A 14,201-nucleotide genomic window follows, 5' to 3' on the forward strand; every position below is an offset into this window, starting at 1 on the left:
TTGTAGCTACATCCTAATGTACTAGCCCAAATATATTAGGGCCCCAATTAAAACGTCAAAATGTGCCCTGTTGAAAGAGTTTTGATCTGAAACAAACAACGCATTTTCTCATTAACACACGAAGTTTACACTATTCGTGACAGTTACTCTAGCGCATTCCAGGAAAGCATTCGCGTTCTATATTTGTGTCGCTTTATTTCGTTCCACCAGAAACTCCCCGCCTTTTGAACAAATGGCTCGTGCCAGTGAAGCGTTGGTATATGCATATAATTGTACAACCCGGTGGCACAAATTATTTCAAGGAACTGACACTCATGCTCCCTTCTTCACGCTGTTCTTGTTCCCATCCACTCTGGTTTATTGAGCATGTTTAGCATTGTGCCCACGTAGACTGTAGCAACTTTCCGTGCACTCATTGCCAAGCTAAGCCCGTATTTCTCCTGAAATGAAAGGCGCGTGAGTGCACCCAGCTCTATCATACTGCTAATAAAGCCGGGTGCTGTATCCGAGTACAATAAGTATCTGGTTTCCGTGGTGACCCAGTGGCTATGGTGTTCTGCTGCTCAATACAAGGTTGACAGTTCAGTTCCCTGAAGCAGCGATCGTGTTCTGATTGTGATTGAGTCCAGGAACGCTCGTGTAGAGTGCTTGGGGGACATGCTAAAGAACACAACGTTGTAAAAATTATTCCGCATTCCTCTACTACAGCGTCCATCATAATTTATCGAAAATTCATGTAGTTTCTCGTAAACATTGGGCCTCCGCTGTAGTTTTGGCGGCGAACGCTAGGGACCGCACAATATGCGCGTGGCACTACACGAGGTTTAGGCGGGTTAATGTGTACAAAGCTGCGATGTTTGCAATATTGCTAACGCTTTTCCGGTATGCTCCCAAATAAAACTCGACGCGCTTGCCGCTTCCAAATAACGAAAGAACTGCCTACTACAGTGAACTGCCTTAAAACATGCGTTCTGAAAGCACGCAGTTGCACTAAGCACAGCTATTTATGGCTGTCATACAGACAGGGCTTCTGTGAGGTGGCCAGTACAAGTTAATACACTGGTATGACGGTAAAAAAAAAGAAACTTTGACGTGCCGACAAAAACTATCCTGCTTATTGAACGTTTCAAATTGGCGCAGCCATATTGTATACATTTAAGCTTTCTTGCATTGAAGCATTTTTTTACGTTATATAGTTGTAAGTGTATTTCTTGGTGATGAATAATTAGCGACACTTTGGGGCAGTTCTAGCAAATTGCTCAAACGAATCGAAGATCCCAGTAAAGTGCCATTGCCGAGCCGCATGGCAGTACGAATGAGTTGAAGCCTTGAACAATAATATAATTTATGCATAACAAAACGATTTCAAAGAACAAAATGTCCGCAGGGCCGCTTTCAAAAGTCTGAACGAATACCTAGTGTCACCGTTTGCACGAACAATCCTATCATGTGTCTTCTTGCCCCAACAATGCGATTTCTGCAGGAAATCGCTCTCAAAAATTAGTGAACGGTTTAGTTAAGGAACCATTTCAGCAAACAAAAAATACCATGGAGGAAATTATTTTTCCACATTTTTTCATATGTTGCAAGCACGGAGATAGGTGTCTAGTTTCAGATATGACATTTATATCTAGCTTTTGTACGAAATTACAGCTTTATCATATCTAATAGCACCAGAAAGTACTCTAGAAGGCTATGATAAATACGCGTATGTGTACAAAGGTTGGCAAAAGACATTAATATACAAAATTTGTTGGTGTTATTTTTAGGCCATCGGTATATTTTCTTCACGAACCTCATATATTATAGCAAGAAATGCCCACTATATTTGTGGCGCGTTGGTAAAGGGGAGCATGTTAAAGAGGATTTGTCTGGTCTACTTGCATTAGGGGGACAAATATGATTTAAAGACGTCCGCAAACGACTAACCGTTAACGACACTACGAAATTTTAGAACTCCAAGGTTTTAAGCACGTAGTCTTGGCGACCAAAGAATATATTTTATATCCACCAACTTTGTCAGCGCACCCCCCCACCCCAGATGGTCTATCTTAGTAAATACAACTTCAGAACATTCTCATTTTGCGTCATAGAAGGTTGCTGTCAGAAAGTTCCCACATTTCACATAATTCCCTAAAAGTTCTTCTTTCCTGTTTCTCATAATTTGAGTACTTTTCTGTATCAATTTAACACAATTTTTGCGATCCAATGATTTACAACTTTTTTTCTGTTTTTGAGATTACCTTAACATTTAACATGCTTTACGTACACAAGTAAATACGGGTCTGAATTTGAAAGTACCACGTCATTAACACATCATGCAATGTGTGCGCAACTGGGAAGCGGCTTGATTCGGGAGGCACCCGAAAAGAAAACAACGTAATTTACGCTGCAGTTAGCACATTTAGCACATTTGGCGCATACTTGAAGTGCGTGTACCACTGTCCCCTTAGAATATCTTGCATCGACGCCTACTGTGGAAGCTTTCGCCTATGAACTCAAATCTCGGGTTTTTGAGCTCCGCAGTGGAGGCATTCTTTCGAGCAACTGCACGCGGAGCAGAAAAGTACCATTTCTGACGTTAGTCAGTCCTCCCTGAAGATAATAATCAAAGTTCTTTTGTGGCAGTTCTGTTGTTTTCTCGTTTGCACACTGTTTGCACTAAGGCCCCGGGGTAAAGAGATATAGAGTCAAAAATAATTAACAGGCAATAAGCAGGCAGATAAATCAGACTGAGCCCGGGTCGCGATCCTGCTCAGAGTGAAGGCAGCAAAGCGGTATACGTTATGAGTAGCAAGATGGAAGAAAGGCATCAAAGCATAGATCACACTAGCACAAGTTTCCACACGTATCAATGCGGCGTCTTGGGAGCTCCGTATTCGCATTTTGACGGCACTTTGGTGCTAGCAGACAAGCATAGAAGGAAGACTGGTGCACGAAGACGCGGTAGTTAAAACAGTTAGTTCAACGGTACGTACAGACATTATCGCGCGATTGTGATGGTTCGCGTCAGGCTTTTCTTATTTCATACAACTCAATTCTTCGGTGTGCTGCGGAGGTATGAGCTGTTGACACGGAAGTAGGATGTTGTTCAGCCCACACACGTCATGAAGAAGCGCGACGCATCTTTTTATTGCTATGGCTTAACTCTTCTCGTTTTATTTATTCTTTTCTCGAGCCCGCATCACGACTTATTTGCGCACTTGCCGGCGCCGTACTTGACGCGCGTATGTTTGAATAAGGAACTTTCTCGGGCGTCTTTTGCCAGGGTAGAAAACAAAAGTCCCCGAAAGAGCTGTAACATGAAAAATAATTGCCGCAACGCTGAGGATGGAAACTTCTTGTGTGACAACGCGAATCTATGCAAATAAAGCTGATCTGGCGAAGGACAAGAAATGGAGAGCTGGCTTCAAAGTTCGAACTCTCCATGATGGCACACTTTTTGAAAGTGTGCCATCACTGTACTGCTTATTACAGAACAATATTTGCGCATTGCTAAGGGTGTATTTACACTAAAACTTACAACAGCCTTCAGAACTCGGATGGCAGCAGCCAACTTCATTGTGCAGGTTCGCGACAAGATGTAATAGAAGAGACGCATAGATTCACTTGAATACGTACAAAAGACAGACTTTTGCTGTGCTTTGTTTGCGTTTTCGGTATCTCTTCCTTGTATAAGTTACTTCTTTTCTTCACGAAGTCACGCTGCAAGTGTTGGTGTTGTTCACTGAACAGGTGCACCCTAAATGCAAGTTTGAAGACAGTGGCGATGTTGTCCACAAAGTCTTTCATTGTATGGGAAAGAAACTTGAACCAAGCCGCCTGTGACGCAATAAGCTGTGTGGTCGTATGATCGCGTTGAAAGGAAGAAAAGATAGATCCCACATGAACACATCTCTCACTCCCTAACATCATAGTTTGCTGCAAGTATTCTTATTTTCAACGAATGCTCTCCGCTTCGAAAGAAGTATTTGAAACATTTAGTCACTGTTACTACACCATAGTCCCACTACTGTGCCACCGTCACGCCTATGACGCTGTATCGCTGATATTTCACTGACTAAAATAGGTTTAATTTAACTCTGCAAAAAATAGTTATAGTAGTGTGTTCTTCAAAGGAACCGCCAGAACTTGGGCCTAGTGGCAAGTAAATTTCAATAGAGCATCAACGCAAAAAGGTAACACAAAGAACGAGGAAACTGGCGAACTCTGTTTGACTAAGGGCATTTGTAAGCTGGTTATACTAAATTTCTTAATCTGCACGACCAACCTGGTATGTCCAAGCTTTCAAGATTGACTTTTCCTTTGTTGTGAATTTCGCATCGAAACTAGAACGTGGAAATGCATGCCTAGCTTAAGCTGAAAAGTGCTAGCTAGTGGTGCAAGGCCTCGTATCAGCGAAGTACTACTCCCTACCATTCTCCAATTCTTTCGCTTATATAGCATGGTGTTTGAGTTAGAGAGAACGAAATTTTTCTTAAGTTCACGCTAGTGGTGGATAGATATTAAACAATATTTTGATTCAGTCTACACATGCAGTGTTTCACTCCGCTGTACCACTATTGTGGAAAGAATGAAGCGTAGAGCGCCCGCAAAACAAACTTTGGCAGACGGCTACTTCCCAGCTACGCTCACAAAGAATTTTGACAACTCATATATCGGTGATGGCAAGGTGCGGCCACGTATATATTCTTATTGGCTGTATTCCAAAGCGATAGCGCGGAACTAACAAGCCATTGCCGTGCCCTAAACTCAAGTCCTTCTCGAAGTACGCCTGCTTATTGACGGCCGCACGAGGTATGTCCGTTCTTGGCCGTGTGAAGTGACTCATGCAGCTCGCGTATGCCATGCGATTCGGAATGCCCCACCTTCTCTTCGTTTTCTCTTTCTTCCATCACGTGTCGGTGTAGTGAAAAATTGCGACAAGGCAGCCTTCCAGTAAACATGCATTGTGCGAAGGTTCAGTCTGCACTCGAGCTTATTTTCAACGATCACGCAAAAAGTGCACACAGTAGAAAAATTGCGAAATCGGTGAACTGCAAGGAGTGGCGTGAACTCGCTGTCACGAAAGCGCATCCTAATGGCCTCCCAGTCTATATCGCCATAAACTGCAATAAACAAGTGGACCAATTGGCCAATTGTGCACACCAATAAGGCGAAGAATACACCATTTCATTCTTCTACGAATAAGTTAGATAAATATTACGGGAAAAAAATCAGCGAGATGATCACCTGAAGGCATGATTCGACGAAGAGTACAAAGGATCACTTTTAAGCCGTAGGCGCTCAGTTCAAGTTCACTGTATATGGGAAGATAACGCGAAGTGTGAAAACGTTGTTTCGGCCATTTCATCTTGGTGTGGCATTCAAAAAAAATCATTTGCTACATCAGAGTCACCGTGAGAGCTCCACGTCCTTTTCGTGGAGTGGGGGAGGAGGACACAGCCTTGCATTGCTTGACTGTCGATTATAACCCGTGCGAAGGCCAGAGGTGCGCTTTAAACTTAGGGCTCTGGGAAGCCATCCATGTTACCTAGTGGCCTTGAAAGAACAGCGTTCATTGCCGCAAAATACTTTGTATGAGTACAAACATTGCGCAAAAAGGTAGGAACGATGTTGTGCAGTGACTCGCCTCCGTTATTAAGCTTTCTTTGTTCTTTCTTTAAATCTTAAAAGTGTATCTGTGCGATGAAGAGTGCTCATTTTACTTTGGATTTTTATTATTATTTTCATTTTAAACTAAATTGGTTCTTTTGTATATAAGTGAAATGGGGAGTAGCCGGAGGTATACTGCTTCCAACCTTTTCAGTTAAACGTCATTTAAGCCTATATATACGTACCTCCCAATTCACGGTTCACTCTTTTTCTACTTTACAGTGAATCACCTGCAACCTTACAGTGAATCACCGCTTAAGTACAATATCACCATTATTATTATTATTATTATTAATATCATGACTATCATCATCGTCATCAACATAAATCTGTTTATGTACACTGCAGGACGAAGGCCTCTGCCAGTGATGTCCGATTGTCCTTGTCTTGCACAAATTGACGCAGTCTTATGCCTGAAAATTTCGTAAGTTCGTGAAACCACGCAATTTTCCCTATCAACATGTTGCGTTCATACAACCTGATCCGGGCTTACCTATACTCCTGCATTGCACTTACTCATTTTATTCGTTTTCAACGTCACCCGAGGAAGTGCAGCAATTCTTATTTTCTCTAAAGACAAATGCACCGGTTTTAGACATGGTACGCTCCGCAACGGTAAAACTAGTGTGAAGTGAGTTTTCGCCAATTCTGCCAAGTGCAATAAATAAAATTTTCAGGTCCGATAATTCTCCAACACGCCTCAAGGTTGGGAAAATGCTTCCTGTTCATAAAAGGCTCCGAGAAGTTCTGTTAACAATTATCGCCCGATCTGCATACTGTAGTTCTTGAGCTTGGTAAACAAAAATATTCCCGCAGGTGCTTGACTGGGGTTGTCTAAGTGTGCACAATCAGTGTGCCACTTGCTCATCTTCACGCAGGCCGGTGTCAGCATCAATCTTATCAAACTTGATCCCACCACTATAAACACTCATCAACCTTTATCGGTCGTTTTAAGCCTTATCGGACTACACTCAACCCCTATCAACTCTTATCAGACACGATCACACTTATATCGGTGTCGTTCGCTCACTATCAATCTTATCGCAATCAATCCGTTTACCAACCCTGCTCTGTCCTTATCAGACTTATCGAACATGATCCGACTCTTATCAACTCTTATCGGCCTTAGCAGCCTTATCGAATTTGATCCCACCTTTTCTGTCCTTATCATAATTGTTCCCAATATTATAAGCCCTTATTGCTCTTTAACGCCTTACCCATTCGTGTCAAACCATTATAAACCATCATGAGACCCATATGGCCCCTCATCACTCCTTATCATGCTCATCAACTCACTGGGTAATTATCTTTCTATCTAGCATGAGGAAAATCGCATGGACCCTAAGAGAAGGGTTGTATTTCAGTCGCGTCCACCGAAACGCGTCGGGGATGTATGGTGTTTGGCATTAAATTTTTAGCAAACTGGAATTTTCCTAATGCCTACAGTGCCCCAAGTCTTGTCTACATGTAGCCCCAAAGATGTCTTTTATTTCACCATTACCACATCTTTCCAGAAATTCTTCATAGAAACATTCGCCTCTGACATCTGTTTTGTATCACAGGTACCACACATTCATATGGTTCTGGTACATTGACCACCTGCAAGTGTCGGTGTTTAGCGCACTGATTAAGACACGCGGCTTCTGAGCGTGGGGTGGTAGGTTCGAAACACCGCTACCGACGTTTCCCCTATCGAATATATTCTGTTTTTATACGTTATTCCTTTATAAAAACTCGTCTTCCGGGACGCACGGATATGTTTCCTCGTTGTGTAGGCGTAGAAATGCTTACAAATATAAACCTGTTTGATAAGCTTTTACGAAGTACCTCTAAATATTTGATCTATTGTCTCCTTACAATTCAGTTTTAGTCGAGACCTTCCTACTGAAGTGGCTCTTCTTTCTTTTATTGATCGCATAAAAGAACCAATAGCAGCGGCTATGTAAGTCGGAGCCATATTCGTTGACCTTACTAAGGCATCTGACACCATTAACCGTGAAATTCTGTTACACAAACTTCAATACACTGATATACACGGTGTTTCGGCGAACACATTCAAAAATTCTTAAAGCTTCCTTTTGGCAGAGAGCCCCATTCTCATTCATGAGCTAGTCTACACGAAAATGCGGCTATTACGCAAAAATATTAAGTGCGTTATCAACTAATTACAAAAATCTACTAATTAAGTTTTTAAATAACATTACGGTTCATACTGCAATTTATAAATTATAGCCGTCGAGTTCTTGGATCGTCGTTTTATGCATTCAACGACAAAAGTAGCTCGAACGGCAATTTGTTTCCCCGCAAAGTTCGGGAATTAATATATCGAAACTGGTGCCCTCCTGAGAATTTGTTCGAAGTAGATCCGCCTTGCGAACAACACGGCTAAAATTTGTAAATTGCCACACGGACCTTTCGGCAATTAGATATACAGTTATTCATTTATTTTTTTTAATTACTCGCTTATGCATTTTCATTTCTTTTGCAAGTATTGTCCGCCACTTCGAGTAGACCGGCTCATGAACGAGAATCGTGGTTTCTGGCAGAGGCAACCTTTTAAAATTTGTACAGTGTTCACTGAAACACCTGGCATATAGCTCACCATTGCAATTCATTTGCAGCTCTTTTATTAATCGATCACGAATAGTTTGAATTGCCAATAATAGATCTTAGGCAAAAATAATTAATCGAGTACCCCATGGGTCTATTCTTGGCCCTCTACTCATTTTTATTTATTAATTATCTACCGACAGAACTTTGCTATTCTAGTTGAATTTTAAATGCTGATAATGAACTTAACGACTTTTGCCATGTCCAGTCCTGGTGCTGGTGTAAAGAAAACCTGTTGCATTTTAATCTTTCTAAGATTGCATTTAGGGTATACCATTTGTCCTATTTACGCATAGCTTATACCTTTGCAATTTCACTTGAAAATCACCCTCCACCTCTGACAGTACCAAGTTCGTCGGTGAAAGTCTTGTAGGTACGTGCAATGTTATCTTCACGCCGCATCGCAAAGCACATGTCACAAAGCCCATTTATATCTCACTTTCCTCCAATATATAAAAACCCTTAGATGTCTTTCCTCTCTCTGAGTTCTTTTATTCTTGCTGTCGCCTAAGAACATGACTGGTACCCTCAGGGTGGAATGGGCCACATTTGCTAGTTTGAAAAGTGCGCCCAACAAATTCCCAAAAGGGCTAAAGGCAAATATTCAAAACGAAGCATGGGAGAACCGAATGCTAACAGAAATATTCAGACGGCCTGTACACAAACTTAGCAAGAAATATCAATAAAATGAAATTCCACCTGAATGCATAATTAGTAATAAGTAATTAATGAACCAACTTCTCGATTATTGTAATTACATGAAATGTGCCAATGAGAAAATTGTAGAGCAACATGAAAAACTCCCGGTACAGCTTTCTATTGCTCAATACGTGCCTATAGAAGGTTTGAAAGCTTGAAAGAAGGTTTGGAAGCTTGAAAGAAATCACTGAATACAGGCGAAATCGCCGCTCGACTGGCCACTCGAGGTTCTTTGCGTGTGTTCGCGGGCTTCTTTAAAACTCGGAAAAACTTTTTTTATGTAGCACGTATTGAGCAACAGGAAGTTGTATCGGGAGTTTTTCACGTTCCTGTACTGTTTTCTCACTGACACTTTTCACCTAATTGTAATAATTCAAAGTTATAATAAATAATTAAGAACAATTATCTTGTCAGGCGAAACGCAAAAAAAAAAAGCAATCTGAGTGTCTCCAAGCGACGGCAAACAACATTATCTTAGTTCGTTCCAGCTACGTGACATTTGCCTATTATTTTTAAACTTTGGCTCAAATTGCGTGAAACGCCCTGTATTTACAGTGTCAAGATTCTTGTCGCTTGTGTTTGTGTGCTGTATGGGAAGTTCAATTATCTTTAACAGAGCGCCTATGTATCTCTCACAAGGTGTCGGCTCAGGAGAGACGCAGAAATAAATAAACAAAATGTGGTAACACCACACGGTGGTAGCATACTGCCGCGTGGTTTTTATCGATGTGTTGCACTCAACTCTCTTCGGAATCGGTCTACGAAAATCGTTGTACATTAAGGAAAAATCTGATTAGTTTAAAAGAATGCAATATGCATGAAAAACAGGCTACCTTGAACACAGTCCCCCTTATTTGCTATTTTGCACGTAGTGTGGTGATACATATTTACGTACAATATACGGTTCGGCTATACAAGCGCGCGCGAAGTTCTTGCGTGAATTGGCAAATTCCGGCACATCTATCTTTTGTGCCAATACGCTTGCGTGCGATTCGACGTTTCGGGCTTTGCGTATTCTTGCTTATAACTTTACAAACTTTAAAATAAATACATTCTGCGAACCACTATCATATCTGCTAGACTATAGTGTGTACGATCCTAACAGTTTGACGCACGCGAAAAAAGAAGGCACGCCTGCCTTGCAAGTGCTGAGCGCAGTTCCGAAAACACGTTCTCTGCAGTGTAGCTGAAGACTGTTTACTGTTTTCGACGAATGTTCGCCGATTCAGAGAATATGCGCTCGAAAGACAACACGAATTATCCTTATACCGCCTGGCATGATACAGAACCAGTGTCCGAAATCAGAAGAAAAGTTGGGCAACAGTTAAAGAAAACATGTTATCAACGTAGCACGCAGGCCAATAGCAGATGGTGTTACGAGCAAACTCCTTTCGAAGTGCTAGCTCAACCTATAGCCCGACAGAGAAGTTTTTCGTTAGAGCGCTTCGCGTACTGAGAGAGCAGCAGCGAGTGACATCACCTAATCTAAAGGATACCTCTAGGCACCTATTTTCACTATTCCATCCACTCCGAAGCCAAACGTAGACACGCTCCATACAAACAAAAAACGAAGCTCTCAAGTCAGCGATATGTGCTACCCACTGCCTGGAAAACGTTGGCACAGCTTGCATAGCCATGAACGTAGAAGTTGCAAGGAACGTTTTGTTCCAAGCCGTGCCTAACGCCCAATACATTTGAACAATGACAGACAGAGAGACCTTAGAATTTTTCAATATTGGCTGCTGAAATATTGGCCGCTGAAAACTTATTCAAGCGTATCTTAACCTGGCTCTTCTCAGTTCGCGTCACACATCCAAAACGCGACAAAGTTCTCGCTTTGCTTACACTTCCACAGTCCCTCCTCAGAAAATTTCTCCGCCGACTCCAGAAAAAAATCTGCTTACGTGAACTTGTTACGTCGCGAACGAGAAGAAATGTAAATGCCTGAAAATGTACACTCGAATGCTCTTTTTTTTTCTCATGCCTCATACGTGGGTGTCTTCTGTTTAGCCTCTATGAGATACATATTGCGCAGGTAGCCATAAAATAAATTTAAAAGAGTTTCCAGAGATGTTAGAGAAGCGTAGGAACGCGGGTGCGGGAACTGAGTATTCCAAAAAGTAACGAAGATAAAATTGTGGCGCACGAAACTTTCTTCTGTTGTTGCTACTTCGATGGTCCCTTCGTTCCCGGTCACGTGTACTTTTTCACAGCATGTCAGTTTATTTCTCACGAGCAAACTATAGGCGCATTGAAGTGATCGGTAGCTCGCGTTTACATTTTATATTTTTTTTATTGTTGTGTTCATGAAAGCTTTGCGTCATCGCACCCATCCATAAGATGAAGAAGTGCGCTCACGCAGCGCATGGCTTCGCATGAGCAAGTAATCTATATATACGAAATCTCGAATGTATTTGTACGCGTTTCTTTTTAACATTTGCTTTGGTGTGCTATATAGAATGGGCTCTTAACACGCTCACTCATTGCCTGTTGCTTTTTTACTTGTCCTAGTGAGCTGTACACAGCGTAATATTTGCTCAATGGGGAATCGGGAATGACAGGCGTTTCTTCAGAACTTCAGCCCCATAATACGCGCTAAATCGACTCGGCGCCCCCCGTCTGAGAGATTTACAAGAGATTCGACTTATGCATACGCGCTTCGATTCTGGCGCTCTACCGCTAGCCGCCATTGCGCTTTTAAAACCCCTCGGAGTATTTCACGCTGAAACGAGCGCTTTGGGGGAGAGGGAAGGAGAACGACTAAAAAGGTTGCCTCCAGCAAGTGAGTTGTAGCTTAAAGTTGTGCAACGTTTCTTCAGTGTTTATTTATTTATTTATTTATTTATTTATTTATTTATTTATTTATTTATTTATTTGGCACTTTAGACCGCGCTGGTGGTAAGGCTGCGCAAAATGTTTCTTCAATGCTTGGAGTACGTATTCCCGTTGCGGCCGTGAGTGCTCTCGAAAAGCAGCAGCAAATCGATTTTGCTCGCTGAGCAAAACACACCACGCATTCGGGATTCGCGTTCAGCATACAGACGGACGTTAACGCGGGGCAGCAGAAGATAGGGTAACTTTAAGTCGTAGTAAAGATATGCAACATTGTCAAAGTCCCAAGTGGATAAACACGACGCATGGAACGATTGAATTATGAAAAGACGTTATGGAGCATGAGCATGAAAGAAAATGCATTGATCAACTCTGAACATTCGCTTACACGCTCCAATAGAAGAAACGCCAGCACGCACAAACTCTTCACAGCGCAATTTATTTCAAGTTATTCTCTAAAGTATTTCCACACGATGCGCTGGGCAATTGCAAAATCTTTACATTGAGTCCACCGACGTGGCCACGCCATATCGTTGTAGCTGCTTGCGACTACACGTCGTTGAGCGCGCCGATGCGTCGTGGACTCGATGACGCTGTCTGCGTCGTTCGGTCCGCGGTTGACCTGATCAGCTGTCCGGCTGGTGGGATGACCTAGGAACTTGGATCACCCGGCTGACTCCGCTAGCCTGCGGATCGTAGCCGCAGGTAATCCCGGAAACGACGCTGTCAGCCTGTAGCTGAGTTCTCCGACAGGGTGACTGATCAGTTCCCGGGTCGTACCCGCGGCACTTGAGCAATAGCCTACACTGCATTGCCGCCGTCTCCACGAACTATCCGTCCTGTCCGGTCTCCTGCTACTTCTCCGGCCCGACTTCCCAGAGCGCAGCTCGGCTGCTTCCTTCTGTTACGTGCCCTTTTGCAGCGTTGGAAATGCAGCTTAACGTGCGTTTTCGCGCTTCTTCTATCATGCATTCAATTCTTTTTATTCGGCCACTTGCTTATTTTATCACATGATATTTCTCTATCTCTACGCCTGCCACCTCGTGCTTTCCCGCTATTCCTTCTTACTTCCTTTTTTCTTATTTCCCCTGTTTCATAAACTTATGACGTGCGCCTACCTCCAAGACTTTCTCCATGTTTAAACCTGCTATTCTTATTCCTCTTTCTATTGATGTTTCTGCTGTCTTCATGTCTCGGTCCAACACTAACTCGCTATGTCTCAATATTTCTCTAATTTCCACCATTGTGTACACTCACCACACGTCACTTGACGTATTGACTTCACTGCATACATCAAAGAGTTCTCTATTTAAGAGCAAAAAAGTCATTATTCAAAACCATTATACCAAAGCAACACAGCTGCAATATACTGCTATACGAATTTTCACACCATGCACTAAGAAGTTCTGCTCATAAAATCTGATCCAACATTTTCTCTTCCCTTGTACTCTACGTGGAAGCTATATTCTTGAAGCGCAAAGCACGTATCGAAGGCATGCTGGACAACCTCCAGGAGGGGCTAGGCAGTGACCATCACATACTCAAAATTCTGTTGCATCTCAAACCCAGACCATCCGCTAGATATGAGTATGTGGACTGGGACCGTTTCAAAAATCAGAAATGAAACAGACCCGCCAGACGAGACGTATGCCGATCTGCAGGATAATCTCGACATGGCAGTTAAAGGAGCAACCAAAGGAGTCATTACGGATCTGGAGGTTCCTGAAATAGACTCGAGACTCAGTCACCTTCTGGAGGCAAAACATGCCCTCTCGGCCAGGTAGAAGACCCAAAACCTTAATCGTAGACTCAGAGCGATAATTGCGTTTCTAAACAAGGAGATTCAGTCCTATTCGGCGCAGCTCGCCCGGTAGGAATGGGATGAGACGTGTACCGAAACGGACGGGCGTATGCAAAGAGGTCTCAAACGGAGCTTATTGAAAAATATCCTCAACGATAAGCAGTCCAAGGGCACCCTTAGCCTTGCGACGGATAGACTCATACAGAAGCAAATCACAATCGGTCTCACTGAAAGGGAATTGGACAACAACGTCGCACATACTTATTTCCCCCTTGCCAAAGGCGGGAACTACATGGGACTCTTGACACCTGATCTAGACGAACCCTTCACCGGGTCAAAGATCAGATATGTTCTCTTCAATCTAAATGGCAGATGAGCGCCGGGAGCAGATAGAGTCACGAAGCAACCTAGACCCTTAGGTACCTAGATGATGTGGCAATCGAGATAACCTGGGTGGAAATAAACGAGGTACGGAAAACTGGACAGGTCCCGGTTGACTGGCGTACCGCAAAAGTGGTACTCATAGAGAAACCAGGAAGACCCCTGCATATAAATAACCTGCGGCCTATTAGCCTTACATCATGCATGCATTGCCAAGGTTGCG

Source organism: Dermacentor variabilis, chromosome 2 (genome assembly GCF_050947875.1).
Source record: "Dermacentor variabilis isolate Ectoservices chromosome 2, ASM5094787v1, whole genome shotgun sequence".
In the NCBI taxonomy this organism is placed as follows: Eukaryota; Metazoa; Arthropoda; class Arachnida; order Ixodida; family Ixodidae; genus Dermacentor; species Dermacentor variabilis.